We start from the raw sequence: 19,287 nt of genomic DNA on the forward strand, positions 1-19,287 counted from the left end.
AGCCACCACCTGCAGGGGCAGCATCACCTTCCAGGCCCATGTCCAGCTAGGCAGCCCGGGTTGGAGCAGGCTGCCGCCAAGTAGGAGGCCTCCTGTCCTCCTGTGCCGCAGAGCCCCCTGCATCCACCTGTGTGCCCTTTTGATATTATTACCTTCTTGTTTTCACAAATTAAGTTCAAACCAACTACTTAAAAAACTTTTTTTTGCAGTTCCTGTCACCAACCAGGGATCATATTTGACCCTTAGTACTCAATCACCACAGCACTCAAACAGCACTCAGGCCTTGCCAATTCTGTACTCGAGATCCTGCATCACTTTGGAGTCTCATGTCTCCATCTCCACTGCCATAATCTCCAGTCTCAGTAGCTCCCAGAGACTTAAGAATAAACCTCACCACCCTTAGTATAGCGCACAGGTCCTTCTCTGGCCCAGGTGACCTGGTGTCATGAGAGGCTCCTCCTGGAAACATCTAGTTCTCCAAACAACCATGCCAAGGACTTGGCCTTTTCACAGTGGACCATAATCTTCCATAAATTTATATCTTTTTTAAAAATTGTATTTAATGCGCCGGCCGCAGTGCACCGGCCGCGGCGGCCATTGGAGGGTGAACCAACGGCAAAAGGAAGACCTTTCTCTCTGTCTCTCTCTCTCTCACTGTCCACTCTGCCTATCAAAAATAAAAAAAAAATTGTATTAAGGTATACAAACCTCATGTATTTCATATATACAAATTTAGGAACATTAGTAATATTAGTGATACTTCCCATCCCACCCTCCCTCCCACCCACACTCCATCCTTTCTTCCTCCTCCTGCTTACATTCCCACTCTTAAGTTTTACCAAGATCTATTTTCAGCTTACTTAATGATCATATAGGTAACTCCACTAAGTAAAAGTATGGAGAAAAAAACACTGTTCTTCAATGGAAGAGACAAGGGCTGTAAACAATCACCAAATCTCAAAATGTCCATTTCACTCCCATACGTTATATTTCAGGCACTCTATTAGTTACCTATGAATTTGTATCTTTAAGTATACTATTTCATCTGCCTGGGATGCCTGAATGTTGTTTTACACCTGGCAAAAACTCAGGTAGCCCATGAGTCCCAACTAAAATGTCACCTCTTCTAAGCAGCCTTCCTGGACCCTCAACATTCTGCTTTCTCTAAGTTTCCTCTCCTCGCTATTACAGCATTTGGCTCATATTCTATTGTAATTTCTTCCCCTTTTCAACTTGTAATAAAATCATATTTTACACTACCTTGTACTGCTCAGCACTGTGTGTAGACACTAATATCTGCAGCATTCATCATTTGTTTTTTTTTAAAGATTTATTTTATTCATTTGAAAGACAGAGTTACAGAAAGAGGTAGAGGCAGAGAGAGAGGTCTTCCATCTGCTGGTTCATTCCCCAGATGACTGCAATGGCCGGAGCTGAGCCAATCCGGAGCCAGGAGCCCGGAGCTTCATCTGGGTCTCCCACGTGGGTGCAGGGGCCCAAGGACTTGGGCCATCTTCTACTGCTTTCCCAGGCCATTGAGAGAGCTGGATACAAAGTGGAGCAGCCGGAACTAGAACTGGTGCCCATATGGGATGCCAGCGCTTTAGGCCAGGGCTTTAACCCGCTGCACCACAGCACCAGCCCCAATTATTTGTTTTTTGAATGGGTGAGAAGGTGGAGGAAATAAGTGTGGCTTTGAAATAAATTCAATTGACTATTTATTGGGCAGCTACTCTATAGAAAACATAAGCAGAGAGAAAAGAGACTGAATGAAACCCTCATTCAAGGACTGGTCTTGTGGTGCAGTGGGTTAAGCCGTTACCTGTGATGCCAGCATTCCATGTGAGTGCTGGTTTGAGTTTCAATGGCTCCACTTCCTATCCAGCTCCCTGCTAATGCACCTGGAAATGCAGCAGAAGATGTCCCAATTGCTGGGGTTCCTGCCACCCTGGTGGGCTGGTTGGAGACCCAGATAGAGTTCCTGGTTCCTGGCTTCAGCCTGACCCAGCCTTAGCTGTTACAGTCTTTTGGGTAGTGAAAAATAGCAGAGAGAAGATTCTCTCTCTTTCTCTCTCTCTCTCTCTCTGTAAATTCTGCCTTTCAAATAAATAAGTCTTTTTTAAAAAAAGAAAAAAATGCCATCTTTCCCATGAAAATTTTAAATATCCTGTGAATCTTTATAAAAAAAAAAAAGAAAGAAGCAAACCTCATTCAATGAGCAAAACAGTAACCTTTTTAGGTATTTTACACAAAACAGAGATTTAATATCTAAAATAATAGGGATTGAATTATTAGAAATCAGCAATAGCCGGTGCCATGGCTCAATAGGCTAATCCTCCGCCTAGCCGCACCAGCACACTGGGTTCTAGTCCCGGTCAGGGCACCAGATTCTGTCCCGGTTGCCCCTCTTCCAGGCCAGCTCTCTGCTATGGCCCGGGAGTGCAGTGGAGGGTGGCCCAAGTCCTTGGGCCCTGTACCCCATGGGAGACCAGGAGAAGCACCTGGCTCCTGGCTTTGGATCAGCGTGGTGCACTGGCCGCAGCGCGCGCGGCCGTGGCGGCCATTGGAGGGTGAACCAACGGCAAAAGTAAGACCTTTCTCTCTGTCTCTCTCTCTCTCTCACTGTCCACTCTGCCTGTCAAAAAAATAAAAAGAAATGAAAAATGAAATCAGCAAGCAGTTCCTGTAACTATTTTAAGTTCTATGCCTCACCAGAATTGCAAGCCAGGAATCAGAAACCTGGCATCCAGAAGCTGCTAGTATTGCTTCCAAAAATGCCTGTCAACATCCATGTCTCTAACTTGTTTGCCAAAATAAAAAGCCAATATCACCGGTGCTAGCGTCCAACTCACTCCTACCTTCCAAATATCATGCCAACTCATTTAACTGGAAAAAAAACATTCAATCACATCCAAACTCTAGCTGCAAGGAAGTCTAGGGAATGCAAAAAGAGATAGATATGGGTGCTGAAGACCATCAGATTGTATTCATTATAGGAAGAGCATAATAATGCAAACAGCAGGCCCTTTCCTCAAGGAGATTAAAATACAGTAAGGGGCAGGTGCTTAGCTTAGCAGTTAAGATGCCAGTTAGGATGCCCATGTCCCATATCAGAAAAGCTGAGTTTTATGCCCAGCTCCAGCCTCCAACTCCAGCTTTATGCAATGCAGACCCTAGGAGGCAGTGGTGATGGCTCAAGTAACTAGGTTTCTGCAACCCCTGTGGGAGACCTGGAATAAGTACAGGCTCCCAATTTCAGCCCTAGTGGGAAGTCATTGTAAACATCTGGGAAGTGAATTAGTTGATAGGATATCTCTCTTGCTCGCTCTGTGTGTGTGTGTGTGTGTGTCTCTTTCTCTCAAATATAGTAAGAAAGGCATGTATAACAGACAACTATTATGCAAGGCACAATGTCTTAAATACAAGAAAATTGCTGTTATGACACCAAGAAGGGAGAAAGTAGCTATACCTGGAAGGACTAAAAAAGGCTTTCATAGAGGGAAGGCATCCAAGCTGGGACCATAATCCTGGAGGAGAGCAGAATGAGAAGGGTCATGACCTGTCCCAGGCCTCAGGACCCATTGGAATGCCATATGTTGGCTTCTACTTAAATGGCCTATTTATTCAGGAGTACAGTGAGTCTTCTTCGGATGTTCTCTGTAACTTAATCCCTCCCCAGCAAGCTAAATCAAAAGCTGCAGGATACAGGTAGAAGGCTTCAAAATGTGAGGGCTGGCATTGTAGCACAGCAGGTTACACCTGTGCTTGCAATGCTGGCATCCGGTATGAGTGCCAGTTCAAGTCCAGGCTGCTCCACTTCCAATCTAGTTTCCTGCTAATGTGCCTGAGAAAACAGCAGATGGTGGCCAAGTGTTTGGGTCCCTGACACCCATGTAGGATATCCAGATGAAGTTCCAGGCTCCTGGCTCAGCCTGGCCCAGCCCTGGCCGTTGTGGCCATTTAGAGGGTGAATCAGTGATTGAAGATCTCTCTCTGTCCCTCTCTCTGTCCCCCCTCTATCTGTAACTCTGCCTTTCAAATAAATAATTTAAAAAAAAAAAAAAGGTTTCAAAATCTGAAAATTGTTCATGGGTCATGGAGGTATTTAGTGGATCACCCATGCTTTTCCACTCAAAAACCTAGGAGACATTTCGTAAGTAGTCATTCCCTCTTCCACATTAAACGCGCAAGCAATTGCTTTTTTTCTACCTCAAAATACAGAACAGCCCTCATCTATGATCTTTTCATCTCCCCAACTATCATCCCAGTCCTTTTCTCTCCTAGATGGGACTCCCTACCCCTTTAGAAAATGTAAACCACATCATGTAACCCCACGCTTAAAATTCTCAGTAATTTCTGCCGCATTGAGAAGAAAACCCAGCCTCCTCCCCAGGGCCTTCCTACAAGAGGGGGTCCTGTCAGACCTCATCTTTCACCACTCTCAATTTCATTCACTTTTGTTCCCCCAACCACTCTGGCCTCCTTTCCATGATACTAACAGGACAAACTGGTTCACACCTGGAAACCTTTGAATCAGCTAGTGTTTCTGTCGGGAACAAAATCTTCTCCCTGATCTTTTGTTGCTGGCCCCTTATTTTATCCAGAGCTCAGCTAAAAAAGCACGCTATCAATTCATCTAAAAAAGTGACACGTCCACTGAGCCACAGACACTGAAGCCAGGCATAGAGGGCTTCAAAGAGCACTCAATCAGCACATGTTTATTGGGCATACATCATGCCATGTATATTATCTCTGTTTATTCTTAAATAATGACTGGAATTTCTTTTATAAACATTTATTATATATTTTCATTTTATTTGAAAGGCAGAGAGACAGAGAGAAAGACAGAGATCTTCCATTGGCTGGTTCACTTCCCAGATGTCTACAACAGCTGGAACTGGGCCAGTTTGGGGTAAGGAGCCCAGAATTAAATCTAGGTCTCCCAGACAGATGGCAGGGACCTAAATACTTAAATCATCACCTACTGCCTCCCAGGATATGCATTAGCAAGAAGCTGGACTTGGAAAAGATAGGGTTCAAAGAGAAGCACTCTGATATGGGATGCAGGCATCACAAGTGTCACCTTAATTGCTGTACCAAATGGTCACCCCTGGAATTTGTAACCCCAATTTATAGCTGAGGAGACTAAATTTAAAGAAATTACAGAGAGAGACAGAGAGACACATCTTCCATCTGAAAAACACCTTGGATGCAAACTAGAGAAAAATTCCCATGGGGTTCTAGTGCCACCTCCTGGTCACTGGGTTCCCTAGCTCTTTAAAAGAGGTTTAAACAAAATGACACAGTAATGCACTCCCTGCCCAGTGAATAAGACTTTTGTCCTATGGACTGTCACCAGCTTCTGCTAACGTAGCTTTCAATTTAAAAGATGATATATGCTAGTTGCTGTTTAATTAAATATCCTTGGCCACTGTTTTTGTGTGTTTGTTTTGTATCACAGGTCCCAACCTAGCACTGTAAGGCTTTGCTCTAGCTTTGCTTGCCACTGAATGAGACACATATGCCTCCAGTTCAGTTGCTAAATTCAATCCCGTTTAACAATTATTGAACATTGTACTAGATTCCCTTGCTGTGCTATGGAGTTAACAGCAGCAGTGGGGAGTCCAACATAAATGGGTTCCAATCTTTGCCCAACAACTTAACTTCCCACGTGGCTCAAGCTTAGGTTTCCTTGTGTTAAAATTCTAATACTCTGCAATATCTTCCTCATCTATTACAGGGTTAGTAAGGATTTGTACAGTGACCAGCACAGTCTCTGGCATGTTCCAGGCCCTAGAGAACTGGGAAGACACAGCTCGGGGGATGCAACAAACCCATGCATGTAGGTAAAGATGAATCAGTGTAACAGTATTTGTTGATCACCTCCTGCACATCACAGGCTGTAACCCAAGGTGGTAAAGCAGGTAAGAAAGAGTACACCATGGAGTCTCAAAGGAGGGGCATATAACGTCAGGTGGAGAAGAATACGTATCATTGTGGCAAAAGAGGAATCTGTCCTGAACATTATTAAACAATAAGGATTTAAATAGGCAGATGGATTTCTTCAACCACTATTGCACTCACCCTTAAAATCTCACCTCAAATGTCATCTCCATAAAGCCATCCCTTACCCTAGCTGAGTCTTCAATTTTTCCACTCACCTCAATCTTCTAAAGTAGCATTCTAACTCATTCCTATTTTCAAGCTCAAAGGGTATAATCATGTCTTTCACACTGGATGGCAAACTCCCTAAAGTCATGGAAATCATTGATCTTATTCATTTGTAAGGTCCAACAGTACAATGTCTGCTAAAAAATAGCAGCACCTTACAGATGTGTATCATAGGGGCTGCAGCTCAAAAGTCTCAGATTCATTGCTGCATTCAAAAAGCAGGGGTGACAACAATTTTGTGTGCACTAGGGGAACAGAGGTAAAGTATCTGCCTTCAAGGATTCATAATCTAGGGAGGAAAACAATCCAAATTCCTTGTGATTAGTACAAAAGAACAAAATAATTGTGTGCAAAGGAGTAAAACATAAACATCACTAACTTTTGCCCTGAGCCCTGAGTGTGTGCCAGGCGCAGTACCAGCACTCACGTACCACCTGATTCCATGTAATCTTTTCATGAACCCTTTTTAATTAGGTGTTTTTTAGAATCTCTAATTTACAGGTGAGAGCTGAGGCATAGAGAGATTAAATGACTTATTCAGAGTCCTATATCTTGTAAGTGGCAAGAACAGAAATCTAAAACATGTCTGATTTCAGAAGTCTATGTTTTAAAACCACTTTATTGCCTTCCAAGCCAATGAAAAGAGCCTACCTGATGGGCACCATAATTCATAGAGCAGAACCTTCTAGGTAACTGAATCAAGCTATCAGAACAGCTACCTACAAAACATGAATCAATCCATCCCTGCCCTCAAAGAGTTCACAGCCAACAAAGAATATAAATTGACACATTTAATTTGTAGAACACTGTGCTGGGCCTGTAATCAAACACAAGAGCCAAGGAACCATAGGGAAAGAAAAATTGTTTCTGGCTAGAGGAATACGAGTGAAATTCTAGCCTAAGCCTTCAAGGATAAACAGGCTCTAGAGAAATAAATGAGAGTGAGGGGTGGAATGAAGTTTACCAGGTTTAGTAGTTGTAGGTATGAGAGAGCAGAGTAAGGCTTTTCATTAATTCTATTCAGAATAGGACAGCAGCAAACTGTGATTACTTTAAGAAAAAGAAAGCAGGCTAAAGCCATCTTAGGTTAAATTGATAGTGATGTTCAGATAGGAAGGAACTAGAACCTTCTGCCCTGCCATTGTGAGGGACATTGCAAGCTGGAGTTCTTCCAGAGGGGTATGGTGAGGACCTCTCTCCTAGAGGAAACATACAGAGCAGTGGCGTTTGCAAGTACGTGAAGGTTGTCACTTGGAAGAGCATTGCTTAAGAGAGCAGAACTAGAGCCAATAGGTATAACTTAAAATGAAGATAATTGTACCCAATATATAGTCCCCCAAAAAAATCCACTGTTTTAGGAGAGTTCTGCTTTCGAAAAGCCTACACGTCCACCAGTCAGGATTACCACAGAGGTTCTTTCGCAATGAATGAGATTTGAGTAGAATCATGTCTAAGTTGAACCAGATGACCCAATTTTATGACTCTATAATTTAAAGAGGTCACCCAGTGCAACCTCCCACATAATCCAGAAACCTCTTCCTTGGCATCTTTGCTAAATGGTCTCACTGCCTCTGCCAGAACTTGCTTTTAAAACAATAAAACTCTGCAATATTTTCACCTATGTGCCTTACTACTGCCTGTGGTGTAGCCAGATAAGTTTGTGATGAATCAGGTGAGAAATACAAGAAGCCACACTTCATATTTAATGCCTCCACGTGTCTGCACAGAACACTCGAGGGCTTGTGAATCACACAATTGTTCTCCTCGGAGGATGAATGATCTGTGCAGCTACTGCTCATATGATCACTCTAAAATAGGGGTAGGAGAGAAAGGTGTCTGTACATATTAGCGTGCTGCTGCACATGCAATTCATTATAGTTCTCGATTCTGTAAACTCACCCAAGGTCTTTTCGGAAATATCTTCACTTCCAACACTATCAACTTCTTTGGAGTTATTCCCACATATTTTTCACAAACTAAAATGGCCAACACTTCTCCATTTGCTCTAAGTTTCAAAAGAAGAATTCCTTATTTTTAGAAAATTCCCTCTTAGAGAAGGTTGGAATTTCCAGAAAAAGCACTCAGGAGATATAAGACAAGAGAACTTGAAGCAAGATTCAGGAAGTTAATAAGGACCTCTCCTCTTTAGGACTTATTCCTTTGGAGAGACCTTTATTTTTTTTTTTTTTAAGATTTATTTATTTATTTATTTATTTGAAAGAGTTACACAGAGAGAGGAGAGGCAGAGAGAGAGGGGGGCCTTCCATCCACTGGTTCACTCCCTAACTGGCCACAACAGCAGGAGCTGCGCTGATCTGAAGCCAGGAGTCAGGAGCCTCCTCCAGGTCTCCCACATGGGTGCAGGGACCTAAGGACTTGGACCATCCTGTACTGCTTTCCCAGGCCATAGCAGAGAGTTGGATGGGAAGAGGAGCAGCCGGGACTAGAACCGGCGCCCATATGGGATGCCAGCACTTCAGGCAAGGGCATTAACCTGCTGCGCCACAGTGCCAGCCCCTTGGAGAGAACTTTTAAAAAGTTGGGAAACTACAGAGCCATCTCCCCATGGGAATTAGTAAGAGTTTTCACCATAATTTGATTAAATAAAATCTTATATGGAAACCAGTGTAAGAAAAGGAGTTAAATTCTTTGACCTACTGCATTTGGGTTGTTATTTTGCTTTGTTTTGTTTTTTAAGATTTGATTATTTATTTACTTGAATGGCAGAGAGAGGCAAAGAAAAAAAGAGAGAGATCTTCCATTTACTGGTTCACTTTCCAAATGGCCACAACAGTAAAGTCTGGGCCAGGCCGAATACAGGTTCCAGGAACCCCATCCTGACCCTCCACATGGGTGGCAAGGATCCAAATGCTTGACCCATCCTCCACTGCCCTCCCAGGCACATTAGCAGAAGGCTGGGTCTGAAGCAGAGAAGCCAGGATTCAAAGTGGCACTCCACTACGGGATGCTGGCAATACAAGCAGTGGCTTAAACTCCCAGGGTTCAACAAAGCTAACATACTGGAATTCTGTGAACTCAAATTATCTTGGCTACTGATGAGTAAACTTTGCTCACTGTTCATCTGTCCATTTAATCATTCATTCAACAATACTATGTTCCAAAAATCATTAATAAACCAGAGATACAGCAATTTAAAAAAAAAAAAAAAAAGACCAGGGCCAGAGCTGTGGCATCATAGGTTAAGCTTCTGCCTGCAGAGCTGGCAAATCTCTGCTTCCAATCCAGTTCCCTACTGATGGCCTGGGAAGGCAGTGGAGAATGGTCTCCAAGTGCTTGGGCCCCTGCACCCACGTAGGAGACCCAGAGGAAGATCCTGACTCCTGGCTTCAGCCTGGCCCAGTCCCGGCCATTGCAGCCATTTGGGGAGTGAACCAGCAAATGGAAGAGAGAATATTCTCATTCTCTCTCTCTCTCTCTCTCTCTCTCTCTCTCTCTCTCTGCCTCTCCTTCTCTCTGTGTGCAACTCTGAATTTCAAATAAATAAATAAATCTTAAAAAAAAAAAAAAAAGGAATACTGAGGGTCACAATTTGAAATAATGCAATCAAGGAGGTCTCCTGAGAAAGTAACATTGGAGAAAACACTTGAAGAAGGTAAGAGAAATAACCAATGAATGTTTGGGAGAAGAATGTTCTAGACAGAGAGAACAACAGCTACAAAGGCCATAAGCATACCAAGTGTGTTCAGGGAACAGCAATGAGGCAAGTGGACAGAAAATAAGCAAAGGGGCAAACCACAGGTGCAAAGGTAAGAGAAGGAAATTCACACCCAATAATCACAGGGGTCTACTAGGCTCAGGGGCTTTGGACTTTCTTTGGAGCAAGCAAGACAGCCATCATATAGTTTTGCCTGAATTCTTTTGTATTTCCTGCACACACTCATGATTTTTCTCTTATGTATATCTCTTACGCACAGATATGAACTAAATGATAATAGCTCAGATGATATACCCTGTGCCTCTGCTGGCTGTCATCTGACTCTTAGTACTGCTCAAAAATCCAAGAGTCCTCTGACCAGAACTGTGGGATGCTGCGCTTGGTTAACCAGCTGGAGCCAGATGATGCTATGTGGTTACCTAAGAACCACAACATCCCACTAAGTGAAATGGAGTTAGGAAAGAAACAAAACATACTTTTGTCCCCAAAAAGTTTTTAATAGAATTAAAAAGCCTCTGTGTGTGTATGTCTCTCTCTCCTACAGACACACAGACACACACACACACACACACACACACACACACACACACAGGGATGATTGCAAAGCAACCAACTACAAACGTAATTTACCAATACCAACCACAATAATAGCTTCTCTTTTCCTGTCTCAGTTGAAGTATAATTGATATGTGCATTATTAAATGATTACTACTCTCAGGTTAATTAATATATCTGTAAGATCTACTCACTTAGCCATTTTCAAGCATACAATAAAGTATTATTAATTATAGTTACGATGGTGCTCATTAGACCTCCAGAACTTACAGGACCCTGCATTACTGAAATTTTGTCCCCTTTGACCAAGACCTCCCATTTCCCCATCCCTCAAGCCCTGGCAACCATCATTCTACTCTGCCTTTTCTTAGCATAATGTCCTGAAGGCTAACCCAGGCTGCCACAAATAGCAGGATTTCCTTCTTTTTAAGACAGTGATACCCCATTTTGTGGATGTGTGTGTAGAATTTCTCTATTCATCCATCTGACAAACAGATTGCTTCCACATCTTGGCTATTGTGTAAATAAAGCTGCAATAAACATGAGCGTGCAGATATGTCCTCAAGATACTAGTTTTGTTTAGATATGTAGCGTGTCTCTTCACTCAGTTGATTGTTTCCTGTGTTGTTCAGAAGCTTGTTAATTCAATGTCATTCTACTTATTTGGTTTTGCTTTGGGGGTCATATTAAAAATTATTGTCCAGACTAATGTTAAACAGCTCTTCTTCTATGTTTTCTTTGAGTAGATTTACAGTTTCAGTTCTTGTATTTAAGTATTTAATCAATTTTAGTTGATTTTTGCATACAATGTGAATGAGCATCATTCTTCTGCATGGGAATATCCAGTTTTCTCAGCATCCTTTGTTTAAAAGACTGTCCTTTGCTCATTGTGTGTTCTTGGCATTTTTGTCAAAGATCAGTTGACCATAAGCCTGTGTGCACTTATTCCTGGGCTCTTGGTTATTGTCCATTGATCTATATCTCTACTTTTATGCCAGTAATATACTACTTTGATTATTAAATTTTGTAGTATAATTTGAAATCAGGAAGTATGATGCCTATAGCTTTGTTCTGTCTAACATTGCTTGGATTCTTCTAAGTCTTCCATGGTTCCATAAGAATTTTTGGATTTTTTTCTATTTATGTGGAAAATGTCATTGAAATTGTAATAGAGATTTCATTGAATCCATAAATCACTTTTGGTAGTGTGAATATTTTGACATTAATTCTTCCAATCTATGAACACAAGATGTCTTTCCATCTATTGTGCCTTCAACTTCTTTTATAGATATTTAACCATTTTTGATGTATAGATCTTTCAACTCTCTTGGTTAAATTTAATCCTGAGTAATTACTTTGATGTCATTTCAAATGAGACTGAATTCTTAATTTTTTTCAAATAGTTTGGCATTAATATATAGAAACACAATTTTGTATGTGGATTTGTATCTTGTAACTTTACTGAGTTAATTTATTCATTGTAACAATTTTTTATGAAATCTTTAGGATTTTCTATGTATAAGATTATGGTATCTGCAAAGACAATTTGTATTCCTTTCCTATTTGGTTGCTTTTTTAAAAAAATTTTGGTGCCTTTCTAAAATTTTACTTATCAAGGCTGGCACAGCTGATTCAGCTGCAGCTTGCAACACCAGAATCCCATGTTGGATTACCAGTTCAGGTCCCAGCTACTCCCCTTCCTGTGCAGCTTCTTGTTAATGTGCCTAGAAAGGCAGCGGAAGATGGCTAAGTACTTGAGCCACTGCCATCCATGTGGGAGAACAGGATGAAGTTCTTGGCTCCTAACTTTGGCCTGGATCAGACATGGCTGTTGCAGCCATTTGGAGAGTGAACTAGCAGATGCAAAATCAGTCTTTCTCTCTCTCTCTCTCTCTCTCCCTCCCTCCTACTCACTCTGCCTTTCAAATAAATAAGTAAATCTTTAGAAAAATTAAATAAATGTTATTTACTTATTTTTGTTTTATTTGGAAGGCAGAGAGACAGAGAGAAGGACAAGGATGGGCAGAGATATCTTCCATTCACTGGTTCACTCCTCAAATGCCTGCAATAGTCAGTGCTGGGTAAGATAAAAGGCAAGAGCACAGAACCCAATCCAAGTATCCCATGAGGGTAGCAGGGACCCAAATATTTGAGTCATCATCAGGTGCCACCCAGTGTGGGCATTAGAAGGAGCTCAGAATTAGAAGTGGATCTGGAATTCAATCCTAAGCACTCCAACATGGGATACAGACATCCCAAGCAGTGTCTCAACTGCTGCACCAAATGCCTACCTTTTAGAGGACTTTTATTTTATTTTATGTTCTGGCTAAGAGTCCCAGTAGTATGTTCAACAGATGTGGTGAGACTAGCATGCTTCTTTTGTTCCTGGCTCAAAAGGAAAAGCTTTCAGCTTTTCACCTGTAAGTATGAGGTTACTGATGGGCTTATGATATATGGCCCTTTTATGTTTATATAAATTTCTTCTATGACTAATTTGCTAAGAGTGTTTAACATGAAAGAATGTTGAATTCTATCAGTTGCTTTTCCTGCATCTATTGAGATAATCATGTGATTTTTTTCTTCCTCCTTCATTTAATGTGCTATTAAATTCAGTTTGGGGGCCAGTACTGTGGCATAGTGGGTAAAGCTGCCGCTTGTAGCGCCAGCATCCCTTACAGGCACTGGTTCGAGTCCTGGCTGCTCCACTTCTGATCCAGCTCTCTGCTATGGCCTGAGAAAGCAGTACAAGAAGACCCAAGTCCTTGAACCCCTGCACCCATGTGAGAGACCCGGAAGAAGCTCCCACCTCCTGGCTTCAGATCGGCACAGCTCCAGCTGTTGCGGCCAATTGGGCAGTGAACCAGCAGATGGAAGACCTCTCCCTCTGCCTCTCCTCTCTCTGTGTAACTCTAACTTTCAAATAAATAAATACATCTTTTAAAAAATTTGGTTTGCTATTATTTTGTTGAGAATGTTTTATTTGTGCTCATCAGAGATATTGGTCTGTAATTTCCTTTGCATTAGTTTCCTTGTCTGGCTGCGGCATCAGTATGATGCTGGCCTCATAAAATGAGTTTGGAAGTGTTCTGTTCTCTTCAATTTTGGGGAAAAGTTTGAGAAGGATTGGTGTTCATTCTTCAAGTGTTTGGGAGAATTCGCCAATGATACCAGCGAGTCCTTTTCTTTGGGGGGAGTTATTTTATTACTGATTCAATCTCCTTATTTTTGGTCTGTTTAGATCTACTTATTCATGATTCCATTTGGTAAAATGTATATTTTTAGGAATTTTTTCATTTCCTCTAGGTTTGCCAGTGCATACATACTTGTGCATAGGAATCTTTTAAGATATTTTGTATTTCTGTGATTTTTTTTTTTTTTTTGACAGGCAGAGTGGACAGTGAGAGAGTGAGACAGAGAGAAAGGTCTTCCTTTGCCATTGGTTCACCCTCCAATGGCTGCTGCAGTCCGCGCGCTGCGCTGATCCGATAGCAGGAGCCAGGTATTTATCCTGGTCTCACATGGGGTGCAGGGCCCAAGGACTTGGGCCATCCTCCACTGCACTCCCGGGCCACAGCAAAGAGCTGGCCTGGAAGAGGGGTAACCGGGACAGAATCCGGCGCCCCGACCGGGACTAGAACCCGGTGTGCCGGTGCCGCAAGGTGGAGGATTAGCCTATTGAGCCACGGCGCCAGCCTATTTCTGTGATTTTAGTCATAACATCTCCTCTTTCATATTCAATGTATATGAGTCCTCTCTCCTTTTTTCTTAGACTAGACAATTTGTCAATTTTGTTTATCTTTTCTATTCTTTTTCTAGTCTCTATGTCATTTATTTTTATTCTTATCTGTTTTTCTTTCTACTAACTTTGGGTTTAGTTTGTTTTTTTTTCCTGCTTGTTGAGATGTCAGGTGAGGTTGCTTATTTGATATCAGGAAAGAGAATGAACACCCAACTTCACCATGACCCTAACACTAGGCCAGCCTCCTTGGACCCAGGCTCCAGGCTGACCCCTAAAACCCAAGTTCTAGGCTTTTCCCAATACCAGGACAACCCATGAAGTGTCAGACTCCAGGCTGGCCCCCATGCCCTCAGGCTCCAAGCCTGCTCCTGGCAGGAGGCTGTCAGCAACAGATGAGTGCTCTACACTTGCTTGCTGCAGTCCCAAGCCTCAGTCTCACCCCTAAGGACTCAGGGTACAGCCCATAGCAGTGTTATCCTCAGAGAATTCAAGCTTCAGCCAGCCCCTGTAGACACAGGACCCAGGCCTATCCCTATGGATATAGGACCCAGTCTTGCCGATTGTGCACCCACACTCCAGATCTATTTCTATTAAGCAAGACACTGGCCCTACCTTCTCACTGACCAACACATCAGGCCAGCCCAGTTAATAACTCCAGCCACGAGCCTACCCATGGAACCTCCCAAGCCCACCCACCTAGAAATTCTGGAAAGGCTCATTGGTGAAGGGCTTTCCCTGCCAAAGTCACTCTACAATGCTGTAAGAAGTGCCTGCTTCCTCAAATGTGCAGACACCAGTGAAGGGCCACATGGCCTTTATTGTTTCCAAACAAGGAAACAATAAAAGAACAAAATAAACTGACCCTTAAGAAGCAGAGAACTACAAATTCCCTGACAAAATCTAAAATATTAGTCTTGGGGCGGCACTGTGGGGTAGCGGGTAAAACTGCCACCTGCAGTGCTGGCTTTCCATATGGGTGCCAGTACAAGTCCAAGCTGCTCCACTTCCAATCCAGCTCTCTGCTGTGGCCTGGGAAAGCAGTAGAAGATGGCCCAAGTCCTTGGGCCCCTGCACCCGCATGGGAGACCTGGAAGAAGCACCTGGCTCCTGGCTTCGGATCAGCTCAGCTCCAGCCATTGGAGCCAATTAGGAAATGAACCAGTGGATGGAAGACCTCTCTCTGCCTCTCCTCTCTCTATGTAACTCTGACTTTCAAATAAATAAATAAATATTCAAAATAATAATCTTGTCTTAGTCCATCTGCTGTCGCTACAATAGAATACCAGAGACTAGAAAATTAATAAATAATAGAAGTTTCTTTGGTTTGCGTTTCTAGTGGTTGAAAAATCCAAGGTGCTGTCTCTGATGAGGTTCTTCTTGATGCACCATAATATGGCAGAAGTCATCACATGGTAAGGCAGCATGTGAGAGAGACAGAAGAAAAGGAGACCAAATTCCATCTTTTTATCAGGAACCCAATCCCTTGATAACTAACGCACTCCTACAATAATGGCATTAACCCATTCATAAAGGTTCTGGCCTCATGATCTAATCACATCTCAAAGGCCCCACCTCTCACTACTGTGAAAATAGCAATTAAATTTCAACATGGGGACAGGTTTTTGGCCTAGCAGTTAAAAACAATGGTTAGGATGCCCCTGTCCCACATAAGAGTAACTGGGTTCAACACCCAGCTCCATCTCCTGATTCCAGCTTTCCTGTTAATGTAGGCCCTGGGGGACCATGATGATGGTTCAAGTAATTGGATCCCTGTCACCACATGGAAGAGGTGGATTGAGTTCCTAGCTCCCAATCTCTGTCCCTTGGCCTTTGTATGAATTTGAAGAGCAAACCAGACAATCAAAGTGTTCTCTCTCTTCAAATAAAAATAATTTTTAAAATTTTCAACATGAAAATTCTGGAAGGGACATTTAAACCATAGCAAATCTTAAAGAAGCTGAGTGAGCTATATAACAACAACAGACATCTAAATGAAATCAGGAGAATAATACATGAACAATATGAGAATATGAGAAGTTAAACAAAAAGATAGAAACTATAAAGAATAACCAAATTCCAGGGACTGGTGCTATGGCATAGCAAGTTAAGCCTCCACCCTCAATGCCGGCAACACATATGGGTGCCAGTTCAAGTCCTGGCTGCTCCACTTCTAATTCAGCTCCCTGCTAACGCGTCTGGAAAAGCAGTGGAAAATGGCCCAAGTACTTGGGCCCCTGTACCCTTGTAGGACACCTGGAAGAAGCTCTTGGCTTCTGGTTTCAGCTTGGCCCAGCTATTGCAGCCATCTGGGGAGTGAACCAGAAGAAGGGAGATCTCTCCCTCTCCTCCTCCTCCTCTTCCTCTATCTTTTACTCAATATTTCAAATAAATAAAAATAAATATTTTTTTAAAATTCTGGAGATGAAGAATACAACATCTGAACTAAAAAATTCAACAGAGAATTTCAATAGCAGACTCAATCAAGAAGCAAAAAGAGTCAGCTAGCTCAAAGATAGGGCAGTTGAGATTATCCAGTCAGAGGAATAAGAAAAAAAATGGAAAAGAAGGAAGAAGGCCCACGAGATTTAAGGGACACTATCAAGCAAACCAATATATGCATATAAGAATTCTAGAGGGAGCACAGAAAGAGAATGGGAAAAGGAGCTCATTTGAAAAAGAAAAAATGATAGAAACCTTTCTTAAATTTCTGTAGGAAAATGAATATATAGGTCCATGCATCCCAAAGAACTCCAAACATTAAACACAAAGAGATCTTTACAAAGACATAGTCTCAAAAGTTAAACAAAAAATTTCGATAGCAGCTTGGAGGAGGAGCTTCGAGCTAAATCTTAAATATGGAATGAAAGGAGAATGGCGTCCTGGAGAAGGGCAGGAATCTGGCATCAGGAATGATTCAAGCAGAGACAGACAAGCACCTGCCAAACCAAACACAGGGTAAAGCAAGCGGACTCAGTGCCTGTTGAAAGGCGTCATAGTAGAGGGTATTACTCAGTGCTCATGTTCCTCCTTCTCTCCAGGCTTTCCTACTCTTCTGGCAACTCCTCTTAGGCTCCTTCTCTCACTCTGTTACTTTTCATGAGGTTTTTCCAATTCTTCTTTCTATATGGCAAGTTCTTTTCAACTTTGGTTGCATTTTATCATCTAGACAGTTCTAAAATACTGGTGCACACTACTCCTAAAAATTCTACTTTTAAAAAAATTCCAATTTCTATGGTATGCCCTTGGCTATTTAGATTCTTTAACGTTTCCCCCAGGTGGATTTAATGTACAACTGAGGATGAGAACCATTATACTGCACCTTTCCCCTTTGTCAGTCTCATCCACTCCTGAGATTCCAACGATCGGGGCAGGCACTGTGGCACAGCAGGTTAAGCTGAAGCCTGCAGTGCCAGCATCCCATGTGGGAGCCCGTTTGAGTCCTGGCTGCTCCACTTCCAATCCAGTTCCCCACTAATGCACTTAGGAAAGCAGCAGAGGTTGGCCCAAGTCTGGGCCCCTGCACTCATGTGGGAGGCCCCGAGGAAGCTCCTGGCTTCTGGCTTCAGCCTGGCTGTTGCAGTCATTTGGGAAGTGATCTAGCAGATGGAAGATCCATATTCTCTCTCTCTCTCTCTCTCTCTCTCTCTCTCTCTCTCCCCTCTGTAACTCTACCTTTCAAATAAATCTTGAGAAAGAGAGAGAGAGAGAGAGAGAGATTTCAATGAGCATAATTCGCCTGCTAGCTTTCAAATTTTTTTTAAGATTTATTTATTTATCTGAAAGAGTTACAGAGAGGCAGAAAAAGAGAGAGAGAGAGAGAGAGAGAGAGAGAGAGAGATCCTTCATCTGCTGCTTCTTTTCCCAAATGGCTGCACCAGCTGCAGCGGGGCCAATCCAATGGCTTCCAAAATTTTATCTCAGCTCAGATTTCTCTCCTGAGTTCCAGACCTGTGTAACCCAGGTGTCTCATAGGCACCTCAGATTCAACATGCTAAAAATGGAACTCCCTTTTCCACATTCCACTCTATATAAAGTGTCTTTCTAGCTGATCAGGTCAAAAATTCAGATCACCTCCTGAGTCTTTTCCCTTCCTCACCTTTACCATCCTATTAGTAGGTCAGCAAGCCCTACAGGGATCTGCTTCTTGGAAGTCTTTCCCATTCAAGTATTTTCTCCAACCCAACTGCAAACACCCTAGCTCAGTCCTCCATTTTTTCAACTATTTTACAACAGATTTATTTTAAAAAATATTTATTTATTTACTTGAAAGTCAGAGTTACACACAGAGAGAAGGAGAGACAGAGAGAGAGAGGTCTTCCATCCGATGGTTTACTCCCCCAATTGGCCGCAACGCCTGGAACTGTGCCAATCCCAAGCCAGGAGCCAGGAGCTTCTTCCAGGTCTCCCACGTGGGTGCAGGGGCCCAAGGACTTGGGCCATCTTCTACTGCTTTCCCAGGCCATTGCAGAGAGCTGGATCGGAAGTGGAGCAGCCGGGTCTTGAACCTGCACCCATATGGGATGTAGGCACTGAAGGCCACGGCTTTACCTGCTATGCCATAGCACCGGCCCCTTACGACAGATTTCTAAGTGACATCACTGTCTCCTATCTTGCTCTCTTACAGCCCATTGTCAATGCTACTGCCACAGTGATCTTTCTAAAATGCACATCTGACTATGCCATCTCCTGCCTAAAATCCTGTATTGGCTCTCCCTAGTCTGTGGGATACAAATCTACATTCTCTACCTTTACCCGCAAAATCCTTCATGATCTCCCCTGCTTAGCTCTTCCAACCTCACTTCTCATCTTTCCCTTCTTCACACGTTACACTGAACGTGTCCCACAGCACTTGGCACAAACACCACCTCCTCCAAGCTTCCTTCCTTGAGCCCATTGTGTGGGTGAGGTGCTTTTTCAATATGCTCTCATAATACCCTCTATGATGGCCTTTATCCTAGATTAAAATAATGGGTTTACTCTGATGACTTCCCTGCTACACTATAATCTCCTTAAATGCCACAACCAGGTATTATTCTTCTTTATACCCTGGTTCTTTGCCCATCACAAGTGTTTAATTAAAGTCTGTTGAATGAATGAATGAATGATGGCTGGGGGAGGCCTGCTGTCAATAAGAGTTGAACAACTG

At 42.7% G+C, this 19,287-nt stretch overlaps 1 protein-coding gene across 1 annotated transcript in view; it reads right to left on the reverse strand.

Annotated features, from left to right (window-relative positions):
• Window positions 1-19,287, reverse strand: part of LOC103350055 (uncharacterized) — a 328,422-nt gene that overhangs the window by 301,017 nt on the left and 8,118 nt on the right. The window lies entirely within an intron of this gene.

Source organism: Oryctolagus cuniculus, chromosome 7 (genome assembly GCF_964237555.1).
Source record: "Oryctolagus cuniculus chromosome 7, mOryCun1.1, whole genome shotgun sequence".
NCBI lineage: Eukaryota > Metazoa > Chordata > Mammalia > Lagomorpha > Leporidae > Oryctolagus > Oryctolagus cuniculus.